At 42.5% G+C, this 23,132-nt stretch overlaps 1 pseudogene across 1 annotated transcript in view; it reads left to right on the top strand.

The window, feature by feature from the left end:
- Window positions 1–23,132, top strand: part of LOC125526528 (uncharacterized) — a 49,304-nt pseudogene that overhangs the window by 1,347 nt on the left and 24,825 nt on the right. The window contains exon 2 of the transcript XR_015602868.1: window positions 22,973–23,040. The product of XR_015602868.1 is annotated as an uncharacterized LOC125526528 (transcript). The remainder of the gene's footprint in view (window positions 1–22,972; window positions 23,041–23,132) is intronic.

Below are 23,132 nucleotides of genomic sequence, written 5' to 3'. Positions count from 1 at the left end.
AGGACTTGTAAAAAAATGTCAACACTTCCTCACCGTTGTGAACAATCTCACCATTCACAAATGTCGTCTTGTCAGCATAATGAACATTCATGATCCTCTCCATCTAAAAAACAATGGCATCGTAAGTACTTACAAGTATCAATGACAAATCTACCACATGACATACAAAACAAGTTAGAACAATTTCTAATACTAACCCTAACCCTAAATTTTAACAGTAACCCTAACCCAAAACCCTAAGCTTTGTTCATTCTCATTACTAGCACTAACCCTAAACCACTATTGGACCAACCATACTCATTACTAAACATCACAAACATCATACTAGTCACAGTATCAACAATTCAAGGATTATTTTTGGGAGAAATCTTCACAACTAGGGTTAGGAGTCACATGAACAAACCATCCAAATATAACACTCCATCCAATCAGAACTTGGGAGGTGAAGGAGGTTACCTCTAGGAATGGAAAAGACACACAATCCATGGACAAATGCCACCGATTTAGAAGGATTTAAAGGAGGACCGAGTGGAGAAGAGATAGGGGAGATGGTTGCAACTTGGGTGGGGAATGAGGAGGAAGATTGTGGGGTGAGTGGTGGGTGAGAGCCCCACCCGCGGCCCTGGGACCACTTACCTATTCAGATCAAAAACACCAGGGGATCAAGCCTTTCTAGCAACACGGTATGGTCTAGCGTTTCTTTCTGCCACGTTGGCGGCCAACACCATTTCGGCAAGGCCAGCAACTGTTGGGAAACGTTGCATGGAAAACAAAAAAAATTCTACGCACACGCAATGATCTATCCATGGGGATGCATAGCAACGAGGGAGAGAGTATGTCTACGTACCCTCGTAGACCATAAGTGGAAGCGTTTAACAACGCAATTGATGTAGTCGAACTTCTTCGCGCTCCAACCGATTAAGTATCGAACGTACGACACCTCCGCGTTCTGCACACATTCAGCTCGGTGACGTCCTCTGCCTTCTTGATCCAGCAAAACGGCGAGGTAGTAGATGAGTTCCGGCAGCACGATGGCGTCGTGACGATGATGGTGAAGTGATCTCCGTAGGGCTTCGCCTAAGCACTACAAAAATATGACCGGGGGTGTAAACAGTGGAGGGGGGGGGGTACCGCACATGGCTAGGCAATTGTCTGTTGTGTGGTAGGCGCCCCCTCCCGCATATATATAGGTGGGAGGGAGGGATGAGCAGCCAAAGGAGACACCCAAGTAGGAGGAATCCTACTTGGGGTCCCTCCCAAGCCGCGCCTCCCTTTTCATTATTTGGAGTGCGGAGAAAGGTAGAGGAGGGTGGCGCCCCCCTTTCCTTTCTCCCATGAGAGGGAAAGGCATGAGGGGCTAGCTCTCCCCCATTTCCTTCCCTAGGGCTGGCCAAACAAGGGAGGGGGCACACCAGCCCCCTTGTGGGCTGGTCTGTCCCCTCCTTTGGCCCACAAGGCCCACAACTTGCCGGAGGGTGCCCGGAACCCCTTCTGGTGACCCGATTCCTTCCCGGTACATCCCGAAACACTTCTGGTGTCCAAATACCATCATCCTATATATCAATATTTACCTCTCGACCATTTTGAGACTCCTCTTCATTTCTGTGATCTCATCCGGGACTCCGAACAACATTCGGTCACCAAAACATATAACTCATATAACACTATATCGTCAACGAACGTTAATCGTGCGGACCCCTACGGGTTCGAGAACTATGTAGACATGACCGAGACACCTCTCCGGTCAATAACCAATAGCGGAACCTGGATTTCCATATTGGCTCCTACATATTCTATGAAGATCTTTATTAGTCGAACCATTATGACAACATACGCAATTCCCTTTGTCAATCGGTATGTTACTTGCCCGAGATTCGATCGTCGGTATCTTCATACCTAGTTCAATCTCGTTCCTGGCAAGTCTCTTTACTCGTTCCGTAATACATCACCTCGTGATTAACTCCTTAGTCATTTGCTTGCTAGCTTATGATGTGTATGGCCAAGAGGGCCCAGAGATACCTCTCCGATACTCGGAGTGACAAATCCTAATCTTGATCTATGCCAACTCAACAAACACCTTCGGAGATACCTGTAGAGCATATTTATGATCACCCAGTTACATTGTGATGTTTAATAGAACACAAGGTATTCCTCCGGTATCCGGGAGTTGCATAATCTCATAGTCGAAGGAATATGTATTTGATATGAAGAAAGCAATAGCAATAAAAATGAATGATCATTATGCTAAGCTAACGGATGGGTCTTGTCCATCACATCATTCTCCTAATGATGTGATACCGTTATTGAATGACAACACATGTCCATGGTTAGGAAACCTTAACCATCTTTGATCAACGAGCTACTCTAGTAGAGGCATACTAGGGACACAATATTTGTTTATGTATTCACACATGTATTTAAGTTTCCGATCAATATGATTCTAGCATGAATAATAAACCTTTATCATGAATAAGGAAATATAAAATAACAACTTTATTATTGCCTCTAGGGCATATTTCCTTCAGCTACACCTCCTGGTTCGACGTTTCTATGTGGGGCTGTAATGCCACGAGCCTTGGCATTTCAAAAAGGGTCAAATCATGCTAATTTTTTGGGAGAGGTCATTTTCTGCTAAAGTTCTCTGACAAGGTCAGAATAGTGATTTCGGCCACAAAAAACAAAAAACATACATGTACTTCACTCTCTCATTAAAAACATCATGTACATCACTGGGTGAATTAACTATATTCCCCACGGGAGGTGTACTCCCATGTAGTGTAACTTGTATTCCACATACAGTGTAATATGTATTTGCGCCAAGCAACATGTTCTCCTCCCCCAATGCAACTTGGACTCCTGGCATGACTTATACTCCACATACTGTGCAGCTTATACTCCCTCAAGCAACATGTACTCGCTGTATAATGCTTCTCTTATAACGCAACATGTACTCTCCTACAGCTGTCCTCCCCGTATAGTGCAACACGTACTACTCTGCCGCAACATGTCCTCCTCATTCAATGCAACTTGCACTCCCTGACACAACTTGTACTCCCCGTACAGTGCAACATGTACAACTCATGCGCAACATGTTCTCCTCGTTCAATGCAACTTGCACTCCCTAGCGTGACTTGTACTCCATGTACAGTGCAAACGTACTACTCCAACACAACATGCTCTCCCCGTTCAGTGTAACTTGTACTCCTTGGCGCGACTTGTACTCCATGCACAGTGCAACACGTACTACTCCGACAACATGTACTCCTCATTTAATGCAACTTGTACTCCCTCCGTAAAGAAGTATAAGAGTAGTGATCTAAACGCTCTTATATTTCTTTACAGAGGGAGTACTCCCTAACGTAGCATGTACTCACTGTATAATGCAACATGTACTCCCATACAATGGAACTCACACTCTCCATATATGCAGTGCAACTTGGACTTCACGATGCAATATGTGCTCCATTTACACTGCAAACAACGCTTCCTCCACGATGTAACCTGTACTCCCCGCTCTGTGTAATCTACACCAATGATTAGTCTGTACGCCCAAACCATTGTACGTTAGAAAAAAAGACAAAACTCTAGATAAAAGTCAAGAAAAAAGTAGAAGAAAAAACCAAAGGAAAACACCAGAAATAAGAAAATCACACATAAACTCGTCCAAACAACCATGTGTCGTGTGTTGGGGAACGTAGTAATTTCAAAAATTTCCTACGCACACGCAAGATCATGGTGATGCATAGCAACGAGAGGGGAGAGTGTTGTCTACGTACCCTCATAGACCGACAGCAGAAGCGTTATGACAACGCGGTTGATGTAGTATTACGTCTTCACGGCCCGACCGATCAAGCACCGAAACTACGGCACCTCCGAGTTCTAGCACACGTTCAGCTCGATGACGATCCCCGGACTCCGATCCAGCAAAGTGTCGGGGAAGAGTTTCGTCAGCACGACGGCGTGGTGACGATCTTGATGTTCTACCGTCGCAGGGCTTCGCCTAAGCACCGCTACAATATTATCGAGGAGTATGGTGGAGGGGGGCACCGCACACGGCTAAGAGAACGATCACGAAGATCAATTTGTGTGTCTAGGGGTGCCCCCCTGCCCCCGTATATAAAGGAGCAAGGGGGAGGAGGCCGGCCCTAGGAGGGGCGCGCCAGGGAGTAGGATTCCTACTCCTAGTTGGAGTAGGTTTCCTCCTTTCCTAGTCCAACTAGGAGAAGGGGGGAAAGGGGGGAAGAGGGGAAGGAAGGGAGAGAGGGGCCGCGCCCCAAACCCCTTGTCCAATTCGGACTGGGCTTGGGAGGGGCGCGCGCCACCTCCTGGTCCTTTCCACTAAGGCCCATTAAGGCCCATTGCTTCTTCCTCGTATTCCCGTAACTCCCCGGTACCTCCGAAAATACCCGAATCACTCGGAACCTCTCCGATGTCCGAATATAGTCGTCCAATATATCGATCTTTACGTCTCAACCATTTCGAGACTCCTCGTCATGTCCCTGATCTCATCCAGGACTCCGAACTCCTTCGGTACATCAAAACATATAAACTCATAATGAAACTGTCATCGAAACCTTAAGCGTGCGGACCCTACGGGTTCGAGAACAATGTAGACATTACCGAGACACGTCTCCGGTCAATAACCAATAGCGGAACCTGGATGCTCATATTGGCTCCCACATATTCTACGAAGATCTTTATCGGTCAGACCGCATAACAACATACGTTGTTCCCTTTGTCATCGGTATGTTACTTGCCCGAGATTCGATCGTCGGTATCTCAATACCTAGTTCAATCTCGTTACCGGCAAGTCTCTTTACTCGTTCCGTAATACATCATCTCGCAACTAACTCATTAGTTGCAATGCTTGCAAGGCTTATGTGATGTGCATTACCGAGAGGGCCCAGAGATACCTCTCCGACAATCGGAGTGACAAATCCTAATCTCGAAATACGCCAACCCAACATGTACCTTTGGAGACACCTGTAGAGCTCCTTTATAATCACCCAGTTACGTTGTGACGTTTGGTAGCACACAAAGTGTTCCTCCGGTAAATGGGAGTTGCATAATCTCATAGTCATAGGAACATGTATAAGTCATGAAGAAAGCAATAGCAACATACTAAACGATCGGGTGCTAAGCTAATGGAATGGGTCATGTCAATCACATCATTCTTCTAATGATGTGATCCCGTTAATCAAATAACAACTCTTTTGTTCATGGTTAGGAAACATAACCATCTTCGATTAACGAGCTAGTCAAGTAGAGGCATACTAGTGACACTCTGTTTGTCTATGTATTCACACATGTATTATGTTTCCGGTTAATACAATTCTAGCATGAATAATAAACATTTATCATGATATAAGGAAATAAATAATAACTTTATTATTGCCTCTAGGGCATATTTCCTTCAGTCTTCCACTTGCACTAGAGTCAATAATCTAGTTCACATCGCCATGTGATTCAACACTAATAGTTCACATCACCATGTGATTAACACCCATAGTTCACATCGTCATGTGACCTATACCCAAAGGGTTTACTAGAGTCAGTAATCTAGTTCACATCGTTTATGTGATTAACACCCAAAGAGTACTAAGGTGTGATCATGTTTTGCTTGTGAGATAATTTTAGTCAACGGGTCTGTCACATACATATCCGTAAGTATTTTGCGAATTCTATGTCTACAATGCTCTGCACGGAGCTACTCTAGCTAATTGCTCCCACTTTCAATATGTATCTAGATCGAGACTTAGAGTCATCCAGATCTGTGTCAAAACTTGCATCGACGTAACTTTTTATGACGAACCTTTTTTCACCTCCATAATTGAGAAACACATCGTTATTCCAGTAAGGATAATTTCGACCACTGTCCATTGATCTACTCCTAGATCACTATTGTACTCCCTTGCCAAAATCAGTGGTAGGGTATACAATAGATCTGGTACGCAGCATGGCATACTTTACAGAACCTATGGTTGAGGCACAGGGAATGACTTTAATTCTCTTTCTATTTTCTGCTGTGGTCGGTTTTTGAGTCTTACTCAATTTCACACCTTGTAACACAGGCAAGAACTTTTCCTTTGACCGTTCCATTTTGAACTACTTCAAAATCTTGTCAAGGTATGTACTCATTGAAAAAAAACTTATTAAGCGTCTTGATCTATCTCTATAGATCTTGATGCTCAATATGTAAGCAGCTTCACCGAGGTCTTTCTTTGAAAAAATCCTTTCAAACACTCCTTTATGCTTTGCAGAATAATTCTACATTATTTCCGATCAACAATATGTCATTCACATATACTTTTCAGAAATGTTGTAGTGCTCCCACTCACTTTCTTGTAAATACAGACTTCACCACAAGTCTGTATAAAATTATATGCTTTGATCAACTTATCAAAGCGTATATTCCAACTCCGAGATGCTTGCACCAGTCCACAGATGGATCGCTGGAGCTTGCATATTTTGTTAACACTTTCAGGATTGACAAAACCTTCTGGTTGCATCATATACAACTCTTTTTTAAGAAATCCATTAAGGAATACAACTTTGTTTATCCATTTGCCAGATTTCATAAAATGCGGCAATTTCTAACATGATTCGGACAGACTTAAGCATAGATACGAGTGAGAAACTCTCATCGTAGTCAACATCTTGAACTTTGTTGAAAACCTTTTTGCAACAATTCTAGCTTTGTAGATAGTAACACTACTATCAGCGTCCGTCTTCCTCTTGAAGATCCATTTATTTTCAATTGCTTGGCGATCATCAGGCAAGTCAACCAAAGTTCATACTTTGTTTTTCATACATGGATCCCATCTCAGATTTCATGGCTTCAAGCCATTTTGCGGAATCTGGGCTCACCATCGCTTCTTCATAGTTCGTAGGTTCATCATGATCTAGTAGCATGATTTCCAGAACAGGATTACCGTACCACTCTGGTGCGGATCTTACTCTGATTGATCTATGAGGTTCAGTAATAACTTGATCTGAAGTTTCATGATCATCATCATTAACTTCCTCACTAATTGGTGTAGGTGTCACAGAAACCGTTTTCTGTGATGAATTACTTTCCAATAAGGGAGCAGGTACAGTTACCTCATCAAGTTCTACTTTCCTCCCACTCACTTCTTTCAAGAGAAACTCCTTCTCTAGAAAGGATCCATTCAAAGCAACGAATGTCTTGCCTTCGGATCTGTGATAGAAGGTGTACCCAACATTTTCTTTTGGGTATCCTATGAAGACGCACTTCTCCGATTTGGGTTTGAGCTTATTAGGTTGAAACTTTTTCACATAAGCATTGCAACCTCAAACTTTAAGAAACGATAGCTTAGGTTTCTTGCCAAACCATAGTTCATACGGTGCCGTCTCAACGGATTTAGATGGTGCCCTATTTAACGTGAATGCAGCTGTCTCTAATGCATAACCCCAAAACGATAGTGGTAGATCGGTAAGAGACATCATAGATCGCACCATATCTAATAAAGTACGGTTATGACGTTCGGACACACCATTACATTGTGGTGTTCTAGGTGGCGTGAGTAGTGAAACTATTTCACATTGTTTTTAACTGAAGGCCAAACTCGTAACTCAAATACTCTTCTCTACGATCAGATCGTAGAAACTTTATTTTCTTGTTACGATGATTTTCCACTTCACTCTGAAATTCTTTGAACTTTTCAAATGTTTCAGACTTATGTTTCATCAAGTAGATATACTCATATCTGCTCAAATCATCTGTGAAGATCAGAAAATAATGATACCTGTCGCGAGCCTCAATATTCATCGGACCACATACATCAGTATATATGATTTCCAACAACTCTGTTGCTCGCTCCATTGTTCCGAAGAACGGAGTCTTAGTCATCTTGCCCATGAGGCATGGTTCGCAAGCATCAACTGATTCATAATCAAGTGATTCCAAAAGCCCATCAGCATGGAGTTTCTTCATGCGCTTTACACCAATATGACCTAAACGGCAGTGCCACAAATAAGTTGCACTATCATTATTAACTTTGCATCTTTTGGTTTCAATATTATGATCATGTGTATCACTACGATCGAGATCCAATGAACCATTTTCATTGGGTGTGCAACCATATAAGGTTTTATTCATGTAAACAGAACAACAATTTATTCTCTTACTTTAATGAATAACTGTATTACAATAAACATGATCAAATCATATTCATGCTCAACGCAAACACCAAATAACACTTATTTAGGTTCAACACTAATCCCGAAAGTATAGGGAGTGTGCGATGATGATCATATCAATCTTGGAACCACTTCCAACACACATCGTCGCTTCACCCTTAACTAGTCTCTGTTTATTCTGCAACTCCCGTTTCGAGTTACTAATCTTAGCAACTGAACTAGTATCTAATACTGAGGGGTTGCTTTGAACACTAGTAAAGTACACATCAATAACATGTATATCAAATATACTTATGTTCACTTTGCTATCCTTCTTATCCGCCAATCACTTGGGGTAGTTCCGCTTCCAGTGACCAGTCCCTTTGCAGTAGAAGCACTTAGTCTCAGGCTTAGGATCAGACTTGGGCTTCTTCACTTGAACAGCAACTTGCTTGCTATTTTTCTTAAAGTTCCCCCTTTTCCCTTTGCCCTTTTCTTGAAACTAGTGATCTTGTCAACCATCAACACTTGATGCTCTTTCTTGATTTCTACCTTCATCGATTTCATCATCATGAAAAGCTCGGGAGTCGTTTTCGTCATCCCTTGCATACTATAGTTCATCACGAAGTTCTACTAACTTGGTGATGGTGACTAGAGAATTCTGTCAATTACTATCTTATCTGGAAGATTAACTCCCATTTGATTCAAGCGATTGTAGTACCCAGACAATCTGAGAACATGCTCACTAGTTGAGCGATTCTCCTCCATCTTTTTAGCTATAGAACTTGTTGGAAACTTCATATCTCTCAACTCGGGTATTTTCTTGAAATATTAACTTCAACTCCTGGAACATCTCATATGGTCCATGACGTTCAAAACGTCTTTGAAGTCTCGATTCTAAGCCGTTTAAGCATGGTGCACTAAACTATCAAGTAGTCATCATATTGAGCTAGCCAAACATTCATAACGTCTGCATCTGCTCCTGCAATAGGTCTGTCACCTAGCGGTGCATCAAGGACATAATTCTTCTGTGCAGCAATGAGGATAAACCTTAGATCACGGATCCAATCCGCATCATTGCTACTAACATCTTTCAACACAATTTTCTCTAGGAACATATCAAAATAAACACAGGGAAGCAACAACGTGAGCTATTGATCTACAACATAATTTGCAAAATACTACCAGGACTAAGTTCATGATAAATTTAAGTTCAATTAATCATATTACTTAAGAACTCCCACTTAGATAGACATCCCTCTAATCCTCTAAGTGATCACATGATCCAAATCAACTAAACCATGTCCGATCATCACGTGAGATGGAGTAGTTTCATTGGTGAACATCACTATGTTGATCATATCTACTATATGATTCACGCTCGACCTTTCGGTCTCCGTGTTCCGAGGCCATATCTGTATATGCTTGGCTCGTCAAGTATAACCTGAGTATTCCGCGTGTGCAACTGTTTTGCACCCGTTGTATTTGAACGTAGAGCCTATCACACCCGATCATCACGTGGTGTCTCAGCACGAAGAACTTTCGCAACGGTGCATACTCAGGGAGAACACTTCTTGATAATTAGTGAGAGATCATCTTAAAATGCTACCGACAATCAAAGCAAGATAAGATGCATAAAAGATAAACATCACATGCAATCAATATAAGTGATATGATATGGCCATCATCATCTTGTGCTTGTGATCTCCATCTTCGAAGCACCGTCGTGATCACCATCATCACCGGCGCGACACCTTGATCACCATCGTAGCATCGTTGTCGTCTCGCCAATCTTATGCTTCCACGACTATCGCTACCGCTTAGTGATAAAGTAAAGCATTACAGCGCAATTGCATTGCATACAATAAAGCGACAACCATATGGCTCCTGCCAGTTGCCGATAACTTGGTTACAAAACATGATCATCTCATACAGTAAAATTTAGCATCATGTCTTGACCATATCACATCACAACATGCCCTGCAAAAACAAGTTAGACGTCCTCTACTTTGTTGTTGCAAGTTTTACGTGGCTGCTATGGGCTTAAGCAAGAACCAATCTTACCTACGCATCAAAACCACAACGATAGTTTGTCAAGTTGGTGCTGTTTTAACCTTCGCAAGGACCGGGCGTAGCCACACTTGGTTCAACTAAAGTTGGAGAAACTGTCACCCGCTAGCCACCTTTGTGCAAAGCACGTCGGGAGAACCGGTCTCGCGTAAGCGTACGCGTAATGTCGGTCCGGGCCGCTTCGTCCAACAATACCGCCGAACCAAAGTATGACATGCTGGTAAGCAGTATGACTTATATCGCCCACAACTCACTTGTGTTCTACTCGTGCATATAACATCAACACATAAAACCTAGGCTCGGATGCCACTGTTGGGGAACGTAGTAATTTCAAAAATTTCCTACGCACACGCAAGATCATGGTGATGCATAGCAACGAGAGGGGAGAGTGTTGTCTACGTACCCTCGTAGACCGACAGCAGAAGCGTTATGACAACGCGGTTGATGTAGTATTACGTCTTCACGGCCCGACCGATCAAGCACCGAAACTACGGCACCTCCGAGTTCTAGCACACGTTCAGCTCGATGACGATCCCCGGACTCCGATCCAGCAAAGTGTCGGGGAAGAGTTTCGTCAGCACGACGGCGTGGTGACGATCTTGATGTTCTACCGTCGCAGGGCTTCGCCTAAGCACCGCTACAATATTATCGAGGAGTATGGTGGAGGGGGGCACCGCACACGGCTAAGAGAACGATCACGAAGATCAACTTGTGTGTCTAGGGGTGCCCCCCTGCCCCCGTATATAAAGGAGCAAGGGGGAGGAGGCCGGCCCTAGGAGGGGCGTGCCAGGGAGTAGGATTCCTACTCCTAGTTGGAGTAGGTTTCCTCCTTTCCTAGTCCAACTAGGAGAAGGGGGGAAAGGGGGGAAGAGGGGAAGGAAGGGAGAGAGGGGCCGCGCCCCAAACCCCTTGTCCAATTCGGACTGGGCTTGGGAGGGGCGCGCGCCACCTCCTGGTCCTTTCCACTAAGGCCCATTAAGGCCCATTGCTTCTTCCTCGTATTCCCGTAACTCCCCGGTACCTCCGAAAATACCCGAATCACTCGGAACCTCTCCGATGTCCGAATATAGTCGTCCAATATATCGATCTTTACGTCTCAACCATTTCGAGACTCCTCGTCATGTCCCTGATCTCATCCAGGACTCCGAACTCCTTCGGTACATCAAAACATATAAACTCATAATGAAACTGTCATCGAAACCTTAAGCGTGCGGACCCTACGGGTTCGAGAACAATGTAGACATTACCGAGACACGTCTCCGGTCAATAACCAATAGCGGAACCTGGATGCTCATATTGGCTCCCACATATTCTACGAAGATCTTTATCGGTCAGACCGCATAACAACATACGTTGTTCCCTTTGTCATCGGTATGTTACTTGCCCGAGATTCGATCGTCGGTATCTCAATACCTAGTTCAATCTCGTTACCGGCAAGTCTCTTTACTCGTTCCGTAATACATCATCTCGCAACTAACTCATTAGTTGCAATGCTTGCAAGGCTTATGTGATGTGCATTACCGAGAGGGCCCAGAGATACCTCTCCGACAATCGGAGTGACAAATCCTAATCTCGAAATACGCCAACCCAACATGTACCTTTGGAGACACCTGTAGAGCTTCTTTATAATCACCTAGTTACGTTGTGACGTTTGGTAGCACACAAAGTGTTCCTCCGGTAAACGGGAGTTGCATAATCTCATAGTCATAGGAACATGTATAAGTCATGAAGAAAGCAATAGCAACATACTAAACGATCGGGTGCTAAGCTAATGGAATGGGTCATGTCAATCACATCATTCTTCTAATGATGTGATCCCGTTAATCAAATAACAACTCTTTTGTTCATGGTTAGGAAACATAACCATCTTCGATTAACGAGCTAGTCAAGTAGAGGCATACTAGTGACACTCTGTTTGTCTATGTATTCACACATGTATTATGTTTCCGGTTAATACAATTCTAGCATGAATAATAAACATTTATCATGATATAAGGAAATAAATAATAACTTTATTATTGCCTCTAGGGCATATTTCCTTCATCGTGTTCAACGTCCATCTCTTATACTGCCACATGACAGTATCACGCTTGCCTAGGAGTGCCCCCCGCGGGGGTTACCCCTCAGTTAGGTGCTCCAAGGAAGAAGCACACCCCGTACCACTCACATGTGTTTATTCAGATCAAAAGGCCAAGAGCATCTCAAATAGGTCGCCAATAAAACTCACCCAATAATCACTTATTGGGGTTTCCCAATTACACTTTTTCGGTTATTGGGTATGAAAGCTTTCACAGATTCTCAATAACCAATGTGACATACATGACCCACTTATCAATCAACCGGCGATGGCACGATGGTGCTATGGAGCTTATTTTTTGGTCAAATCCCCCAATTTAGTAAAATAATGGGGAAAGGGGAGCCGTTGGAGATACTCCCACGATGGTTCCATTTTTCATTGAAAAAGCAAGCTTTAAAGCCCATTACAATGGCAGTCCAGACACTGCAGTAGCCTGACATGAAAAGAAGTGCATAATCCCAAAACAAAGAGACCATATTAATCACAACATTTTTCTTGTCACTAACCCATAAGCAGGCAACATATTCAATTTTTTCCGAGGGGCTATGTGTTACCAAATATCTCTCTCTCCAAACATGTTTAAGCACACGACAAAAGAACAATTGTTCAATGTTCTTAGGTTCATAATATAATAAACATGTTTTATCAGCTATATCATGTATTTTCTCCAAATTATCTCTTGTTAGCAGTTTATTATGTGACATCAACCATAAGAATACATGTTCTCAAGGTGGTATTAATAAACTCCATAAGGAAGATGTAAACCAGGTTTCACACCCCTGAAAGTCAAGGCAACATATAAGGACCAGGGAAGTATACAACGCAAAATTATGTAACCGCCACACTAGGTTATCCCCTTCTTCAATTGGGTTCATAGAAGAACAAATTTGTTCAATCTGGTGCCATCAGTCCATTAGTGTGTTTTTAAAGCCTTTGCCAAAGGAAAGTCTCATTTGATGACCATCCCACACTTCTTGTATGGTGGCACATTTTTCATTGCAAATTTAATAGACATCCCAAATATTAATGTAAAATGTCATCCGTTGATATTCCCCAAACCTAAATATCTCACTATTACCCACTAACCGTTGGTAATCAAACTTGGCAGCATTAGCTGCCCACATCACACTGTTCCAAAAAGGGGAAACATAAGAGGTTTGGCAGTTAAAGATATGTCATATGTCAATAGGGCATTTAAGTCAATGTTCAATTTCCACAACTTATGATAATCCAGTTGCTATCTTCTAATCCAAGAGGCCAATAAACTAAAGTTTAAGTCCCTTATATTAGGAATTTCCATACCAACATACTTGTGTTCATGGTCAATAAATCTCAATTGGCTAAGTGGTATTTTCTGTATCCTTGGCAATTGTCTCAGAGGCAATAGGACATATAACAATTGATATCTTTAATGGAATAGGAAGGGAATTTAGTAGATGATAATAGGTAAAGGGGAATGCTGGCTCGTCAGGATCTAATGGACGTTATATAGCTGCATCAGAGAGTAGCATCACCCTCTAGCCAACAACTATCTTAATGGGCATATCAACATGTTGTATTAATTCTTCCTTCCTGAGCTTACTGTGATGTAGGGGCACCCATTTCAGTGGAATGGAGCTAATTTTAGAGCCAACACGTGGGCTAACATATTGCTTTGATCTTCAAGAACTTTGATGGAGCAAGGTCACATTTGTTAAAATTAATTCCCATGTCAAAGAGTTGTTCAAAAACATAAAAGATCCATTTTAAATTCATAGATGTTTGTGTATCATTCTTTGGAGAAAGAAGTGTCTCATCCACACATTGCCCACGGATAACCCCACCAGGTCTAAAGTTATGAAGAAAACAAGAAATTAATGTTGGCTCACAATTCTAACGAGCATTCTAGAAAACGCATTAGCTACCAGACTAAAGAGCCGAGGGGAGAGTGGGCCCCCTTTCTCTCAGGCCTTTTACCACTTTCATTTTTACTATTATCGTTGATTTGGATCCCCACCAACCTCTTATGCAACATCACTCTCATCTTATCCATCCATTTTGGCTAAAGCCTCTTTGGAGTATCATTTCCTCTAAAAAAATTCAAATCCGTCCTATCATAAGCTTTTTCATAGCCAAGCTTCAATTTCTATGATGGACATCATGGATAATTTTATGGATTGTAACCACGCTCTCCAAGATGTACCTGCCCATAATGAAGGTAGTTTGATTTCTAGCAAGAAGCATATCAACAAATTTCCCAAGCTTGTTAGTACAAGTTTTAGAGAAGACCTTGAAACTATAATTAGTCACAAAAATGGTTCAGAATCTCTTCAAATTCTTGGCATTAGCTTCTTTAGGTATTAGAGATACAAGGCTTAAAATTTAGTATGAAAAGGAAGCATAATTTTTTTCTAAGTCTCTCAATAGGTTGTTCAAGTCTCCTTTAATGGTGGCCTAGAATCTTTTGGTAGAAGAGGAATGGGATACCATCATGGCCAGGTGCTCCTTCAACATAGAATATCATCTCTAATACCTTATTCATTAAAGGAGAGTATAAAACAAAATTTTCTTCAGGTTTAGCCAAACTGTCAACATTCCAGAAGGAATCCATTAAAGAGATATCAATTCAGTTCTCCTAGCAAAAACCTTTTGTAACACTCTACAACTAACTACATCATATGAGTTGTCTTAGTGAAAACAACATGATCACTTCCTAAAATGGCAATCTTTTTGTTCCTTCTTCTCTGGTTAGTCACTTCATCAAAGTATGTAGTATTTCTATTGCTCACTACATATCTCTCTCCCTAGCCCTCGCGTTGGCTTAATCACTTCATTCCTCCAAATGATGTTTAGTTCCTGATAATCCTGAAGTGCAAAGAGTTCTTTTAGCACTTTTCAAAGTGGAGGTTGAAATATACATATGAGTGTCGATACCCCATAGGACTAAAATTTTCCTATTCTCTCAAGTTATGTATGTCACTTACACAACTAGCTTTTAGTGTTTACTTAACCTAGACTCTTTATAACTAAGATAGGTTGCAAGTGTAGAAACTAAGGTACTTACCAAGATAAGTTGCAATGAGGTAAATAAAGTATATAGCAAGATAACAAATAAAAGTTAGGCGCTGATAGTAAAACATTGCAATAAATAAAAGAGAGCTTGAGTGTGTGGCGGTTGTGATGGATGTAGTATCCAATGGGCGCGAGATTTCCGAGAAATTGACTATTTGTAACAACTGGTTGTTTTTCTTATCTTGGGAACAAGTTCAATGGCAACATAAAAGATGTGTATCAATGATCTAAGTAGGTGATTCCCTCAATTGTCACTTAAAGGGTATATCACCACGTGGACAGACATGGTAATACATTGTAAGATGAACTTTGTGCTTCCTTAATAAGTGGAGTTTTAGGAGACATGCTACAAAACCATGCACTTATAATAGAATCCATATAAATTAAGCATACACAACTACTAAGAATAATTAAGTTAAAAGTCAACTATAGATTTATCCTTTAGGGTCCCCTAACCCCCGTATATATGTTATAATTCACTAGCAAAAGAGCCCATGCATTGCAATAGGAAAAAACACAAGTTCGTAAAAATTTGGAAAATAATTTATGTCGGACACAATAGGGACTTCCAAATTTTGATTTTGATGCCGATCGAGTCCTCCTCGTGCGTTGGTGACGGGCTATAACTGGTCGAGCAAGGCGGGCATTTGCGAGGCGACACCTAGGATTGGAGCATGTTAGTGAAGGGTGCCGACTGCTCGACATGATTGTTATTGAAGATGTAAGGCCACGCCGAGCTCCCCCTCCCCACTACTTCGCACACGTCCTCCATGGGACGATGACCCAATAATAAATGGGCAGACGTTACCGCACGAATCGAAGCATTATTTGATTGAATACCCCACACGTCGTCACTGCTCACGTTCTCTTCTGTAAAGGTCAACTTGGCCCAGCCTATTCCTGGAATATTTTTTACCCACAATCCTGCTTAAGTTAGCGCCAATCAGCCATGCATGTTCTCTTCTTTAAATATTTTGGCCGCAACTTATACCACCCCACCAATATTTCTCCCCACGGCCCCATTAAATTAGAGCCGATCAACCATATATGTTTCACACCTCACTATGTTTATCATAATTCTATTCTTTCCTTCATAGGGGCTCGTTGATTATCTACCAGCAGACGTATATAAATTGGTGAGATCCGATGTAAAAGAGCGAGGTTGGACTATTGATTAATAAGTGATTCATTTCTTCTATCACAATCAAAAGAGTGATGTTAAACTGGTTGAACCCTCGTGAATTGGAGGGAGGCCGTAAGAGTTCGATCCTCCACAGTAGCATTTTTTTGTTTTGGCCAAGCATGGCCCAGTTCGATGATGCCCAAAAGGCACAACAGAGTTGCTGCGTAGTGTAGGCAAAGGCCGAGGAGTACGTTTGGCCCAGCATGGCCCAGTTTGATAAGACCCAAAAAGGCCTAGTGGTGTTGTTGCGCAGCGTAGGCAAACACTGAGGAGTGCGTGTGCAACACGGATGGGAGTGCCATCATCAGCGATGGACTTACATCATCGATCTGTGGCTTCTATATTTTTTGACAAAACTCGCTTAACCTATAAAAGGGCACCTTCCTTTATTTCTCTAGCAATGTTGGCTAGTTGACTTGGTTCATGCATGCGGGCTCTTTCAATGCGACCATGGTTCAAGTTCTTGTTCCAAAAAATTGGAGAAACACACCGCCTTTAATATTAGATATAGATAGACCTCCAAAATGGTATTGTCACTGCTGCCTCCTTTCATATATTTATGATAACACATCATTGCACCTTAAGTGACCCCTAAGTGCGTGTGCTACCATAAATAAGACACAAAAATTCTCATGGAAACCAACATATAAAACTTCAATCAATCTTAATACTGCTTCACCAATGTCATAGAACAAATTACTACTCAAACATCAATAAAAAAGTTAAATAATGGGGAAATAATTCATAGCACAAGAAATCAATATTTGCCAATGAATTACCATATTTATGGATGGAGAAGCCTCTACTCACATGAATAAGACGATGGTGGAGGTCGTGAAGTTGTTGGAGGTGATGGCGGTAATGATGGCTCTCCCAGCGATGTTCCAGCATCGTTGGCATAGAGGAGCAGAGAGAGCCTCCTCCATATCATTCTTACTCCCACCTAGGTGGGAAAAGGGTTTTCCTACAGATTATTGGTGGCCAGGTTGTGGAGGACGAGAGCATCCCCCATGATTGGATTAGACTTTCAGGGGAGCTATTTGTGGACACCGGAACCTGAGTCATGTCACGGTTTATTAATTCCCAGTGATCCGTATCTCCAAAAAATGTGATTTTTTTAGGGTTGTTCATAAACTCCGGGGACACGATTTTGACAACAGAAGAGGTCCAGAAGCCTCATGGAACGCACAGACGCACTACCAGGGTGCCCTGAGACATTGGGCCCGTATAGTGGGTGTCTAGGGCCCTTGTGGGCCCTCTTAGCCCAAGTGTTGGTCATGTGTCGTCTCCTTGATGCATATATCATCCTCATGACACCAATATGATACTTGTAATTTTGCCACTCGATCAATAAAGCTTATCAGGTTTCCCTAAAAAACCATCCTCATATTTCTCTGGATTTTCCATAAATCCCAAATACATGTTTTTCTTGAGGAGATAAACACTAAAAAGACATAAACTGATACTGGACACTGAATTAATAGGTTAGTTCTAAATAAACTTCAAAAAATTGTATAAATGACGAAAATATGGCGTGGATAATACAAAAATTATAGATACATTGAGATGTATCAATTCTTTAGATATTGTTTCAATCTCTCCTTTCCCTAAAGGAAAAATTTCTTGGTTTCAGACGTAATATCAAGACAATCATTGTTAGCTACAAGCGGTTTATGTTTCTATGAGAAGCTTCAAGTTAATACTCGAGCCTATCAATCCTTCCCTAAGACATCTAACCTTGTCTATCAGATACTTGTTTAATATGTGGTAATACACACAACAATCCATGATTCCTAGACCGCTCGGGTACATCCTCCATCTTCGAGCCACTACTTTTCAAAGAGAATTTTTTTGTGGTGGGATATGGGTGTTCCAAACTCCAGAAGGAGAAGTATATGATCACTTCTCACTCTAGCTAAGGTTTGAGCAGAAGCAATACGAAAGTGAGCACCGCAACAGGGAGAAACAAATACACAATGGCAGCCATGAGAGTGAATCCCGATTGTTGGCCTAGGTGTATCCTATTAGACGTCTTGATTTTCATCATGCATGTTTACCAACCTGATTGTTGAATTTGTCAGCCCAACCTTGGTGTATGTTATCATTGTTCTTGTCAGAAATAACTCTAATGAGATTAAAGTCACTGACTATAAAGAGGGCGAACTACTACTTGTGCATATCAGATCTAGTTCAACAATAGTAAGTGTCCATTCACTTAATTTCCACTTGTGCTAGTTGAACGGATGTATATCCACTGATAGTAGTTATGCACCTACGACCGTATGGTCCAAATAATCATGCATGCACTCAAGTTTAGCATTGCAGGTTCTTTCCACACATCACAACATCTTTGTGGTAAGAGTGTGTGTTTGTGGGGGGGAGGGCTAGTTTATATAACGGGTAAGGGCTTGTTTGGTTGTCTACATTGATTTCAGACCTCCTGGTCTATGGCCCGACTCAGCCCAGCTCAGAAGAAACAAGCTTTGGGTCATGTTGTATGCCTCGTTTGGTAGTCTGCATCACTATGGTTGTTTTTGTGCATGTTGTTTGGATGCCTGCATTTGTGGTTTTAGGGTGATCAGATGCAAAGCATGTCTGTTTGCCTGTGTGCGATGGAGTATTCTGCTCACCCCTTTAATAAGTGGTGACCTTACCACTATGCACCACACTTACGAAATACATCACAACATATTACACACAACACATTAACACCAAACATGCACACAATTAACACAAACATTTAATAGTACTAACATTAACATGGTGGAGTTCTAGGACAACAAGGGCATCACAACATCATCAAGGCCCATGCCCCTGCACAACATCATAAGGGTGATGTTCCGAGATCAAAATATGCATATATAGTTTACAATAAAAGGCAATATTAATACTACTACTAAGTCCTTTTATGCACTTGCGAGTTACAACCTAGCCATGCTTAGAGCAATGGTAGTGAAAGATAATGGAGGTGCTCCTATCAAATATGTTCACTTTGATGCCAAAAGTGCCAAGTTTTAGAACGACTATGTTGTTGGGAAGCACGAGGTGCTTGCGACATAAGGTACTCCAGCCTCACCCCAACACGGCCTTTCCGCCAAACTCTTGGACCCATACCCGGTAGTTTCACCACTTTTTGGCGGCAAGCGGCACAACACAAGGAAGGCATATGTAGAACCACCTCCTCAGCACCTGTTGGAAATCCTTCGGGACAACCGGGAAGGCAAGTGTTGTCTTCATTCTTGATCTACATGTAGAAACGACGTGTCATCGGTTCCATTGGCTTGTGCCCAAGCTTTGGCATGCAGCTAGGGAGAGGCATTGCTATCTCCTCCCTCGTCCCTAGTACGCTAATCCTATGTAGCCACCAATTTTCAGGGATAACATCCTCCAGGTCTTCCGGTGGAGGGACATGATGATCCACAAGTATAGGGGATCACAACGGTCTTCGAGGGTAGTATCTCACCCAAATTTATTGACTCGACACAATGGGAGCCAAAGAATATTTATAAGCCTTAGCAGTTGAGTTGTCAACTCAACCACACCTAAGTTGTTTCTTTGCATCACAATATTAGTAGCACAGTAATATTATGATAGTTTTGATAGTAGTGGTAACAATAGCAATAATAACAGTAAGAGTAACAGTAGAGTTTTATAGCAATTAGATCAACATCAGCAGTAATGATTCAAGTAATGCAATATTATGAGAAAGCATAGGCATGAAGTAGCGGTGGATATTTGGATGCCATTCATCATGTAACAATCACAACCTAGAGTGATGCACAATAGTTCAAATTCATCAATCATATGTAGCCATGCATTCCATATATAATCATACATGCTTATAATAAGAACTTGCATAACATTTTTTGTCCTACCCTCCCGTGGCAGCGGGGTCCTAATGGAAATCTAAGGGTAATTAATGCACTCCTTTTAATAGAAAAATGAAACAAAGCATTAACACATAGTGAATAATGAACTCCTCAAATTACAGTCATCCCGGAGAGTATCCCAATTATTGTCACGTTGGGGTCTACGGTTCAGAACAATAACATGTGCATATAACTTGCAGATAGGATCAATAACTCAAATATATTCATGAAAATGTAATAGGTTAAAATATGAAATCATGGCACTCAGGCCCTAGTGACAAGCATTAAGCATAGCAAAGTCATAGCAACATCAATCTCAGAACATAGTGGATACTAGGGATCAAGCCCTAATAAATTGACTCGATTACATGACAAATCTCATCTATCTCCATCTACCTCCAGTATGCCTATGATGAAATTACTCATTCCTGGTAGTGAGCATCATGAGGTTGTTGATGATGGCAACAACGAATTCCCCTCTCCGGAGCCCAGAACAGACTCCAGATTAGGCCTCCCGATGAAGAACAGGAGGTGGTGGTGGCTCCATATCATAAAACACGATGAAAATTTCTCTATTTTTTTCTTAGGATGACGGTACTTATGGACTTGGAGGTACATAGCAATCCTAGCAATCAATCTACATATGCACACTGATAGCAATCAATCTACCAGGGTCGGTGCGAAGTGTACCAAATCTACACGAATCAATCTAGTCATGCACACATACTATGGTCTAGACATGAAATGGCACCAATGCGCATCAGTTTAGACATGAACATTGCCACGAATGCATAATTGATGTTAATCTAGGCATTCATTGCAATCATCGTGACATGAACATTGCTACCAATGCACAGTCGGTGGTACTCTAGGAAATCCTAGCAATTATCGTGACATGAACATTTCTACCAATGCACAATCGATGCTAATCTGATCGAACCGAAGCAACAACCACTCTAAAAAACCCTAACAGCTGAAAAACAGATATGCACAATCAAATGTACTTACAACATTCGCCGGAGGTGGAGCGGGAGCAAATCCTGGTGGGAAGAGCGACAACATCCTCGTCATTCCTGCGGCTGATGGCCTGGCAGGCACTACCGAAGTCCCCACCCCTATCATGGTCAATGTGTCGGCATCCGCAACCCCCATCCTTGCCACATCAGCAGACAAAGTAGCTACCGCTGCAGGCGTGGTGAGGAACACCGGCGGGCTGTTGATTGTCGTGGACCGTAGCTTGCTGCAGATGGGGGAAGGTCCCACAATATCCTCCATACCTATGCTGGGTCATAGGACCCCTCCCTCATGTGTCAGCGGTGAGCTAGTTCTCATGGCAGCGTCGGCGGGTCAAGGATTGAGACGGCGTGGTTGTGGGGCGGCCATCAGTGAGACCGAAGCGACAGTGTGTGTGAGAGAGAAGGTGTGGATGGGGTTTGGTCGATGAAGGGAGAGAGGGGTGTGAGTTACGGTGGATTCGAGACGTCATGTCCGTCTCCCGCACTTACTAAAGCATGCGGGGAAGAGGCATGCATAACTCGCCTTAGCCTGGCTCCAGAAAATGACCAATTTAGGGATTCCTTCTCAGGAAGGCCAAGGGTTGCTTTGAGGCATGCATAACTTGTTATGTCCGTCTCCCGCACTTACTAAAGCATGCAGGGAAGGCAAAGGCATAGCTCGATGCCACCCCTAGGCCTCCGCTTCGATGGGGCAAACTTTTTGAAACCCAGAAGCTTGTAGAAGCACCATCCGGGAAGTCGTCAATGCATACCAGGTGACACTAGTGGCCGTGATCTATGAAGAAAATCACTGTCCCAGAGAAAAGATGCAATAAGGACATGTAGAAACTCTAAAGACCATGAAAGCCGACCGAATCCATATGGATCCACCAAAAACCTAAACGGATTGGATCCCGGAAGATCTGCTGGAGACACAGCTCCACACAACATTTGCTGATGAAAATAAACAAGGATAGGGCTGGGAGAACATAATTCCTACCATGGGGAAACATCGCCGCTTCGCCACTCCAAACCAAACACAAAGACTATTTAAAGAAAATCTGATCTTTTACCCATTTTATGACATGTCCGGGTCTAATGTCGTGATTGCCGCCATCCAGAACCATGCACTGACACCCTCTTCTCCGATGATCCAGCCAGGACGGACCAGCTATGCAGAATACCATGCTGGATCCCTTCAATCGTCATGGTTTCATCAATGCCGCCATCACTCACCACTCAATGAAGACTGTTGCTCGAGAGCACTCTCCTTCCCCGTCCCACAAAACCCTCGAACACTTCCACATGAGCCCCCCCCCCAAATCTTACCTCCACGCTACCGCGGCGCCGCACGGGCTTTGCCCGGCGATGCTTCCTGGCAGCGGCGAGATGGGTAGATGACAGTGACGGCAAGAGTTACTTGGACGCCCGCCTCGTCACCTCTGCAACGAGCCCTCCTTGAGGGATGTGTATATTTTTAGCTTTACTTTAGCTTACACCCCACAAAAATCCGTCTACGGTCACTTTTTTTTTGTGTGTGTGTGCATAAATTCATTATGATATCGTTGTTCATGGTTTGCTTTTGTAGAACGATGGTTGAGGCTGCACTTGTTGACCAAAAGATTGAAGGTGATATCATTGACCAAAAGATCGAAGGTGATACCAGGGGCATAAACTTGGTAAGAATTAATTAAAGTCATTAGTAATATCAGGGCCAAACATCCTCTACCATTACAATTGTTTAGCGA

This window comes from Triticum urartu, chromosome 5A, assembly GCF_056163025.1.
Source record: "Triticum urartu cultivar PI428250 chromosome 5A, HENAU_Tu73, whole genome shotgun sequence".
In the NCBI taxonomy this organism is placed as follows: domain Eukaryota; kingdom Viridiplantae; phylum Streptophyta; class Magnoliopsida; order Poales; family Poaceae; genus Triticum; species Triticum urartu.
The sequence above is the reverse complement of the archived record's forward strand: the minus strand, read 5'-3'. Positions and strand labels throughout refer to the sequence as shown.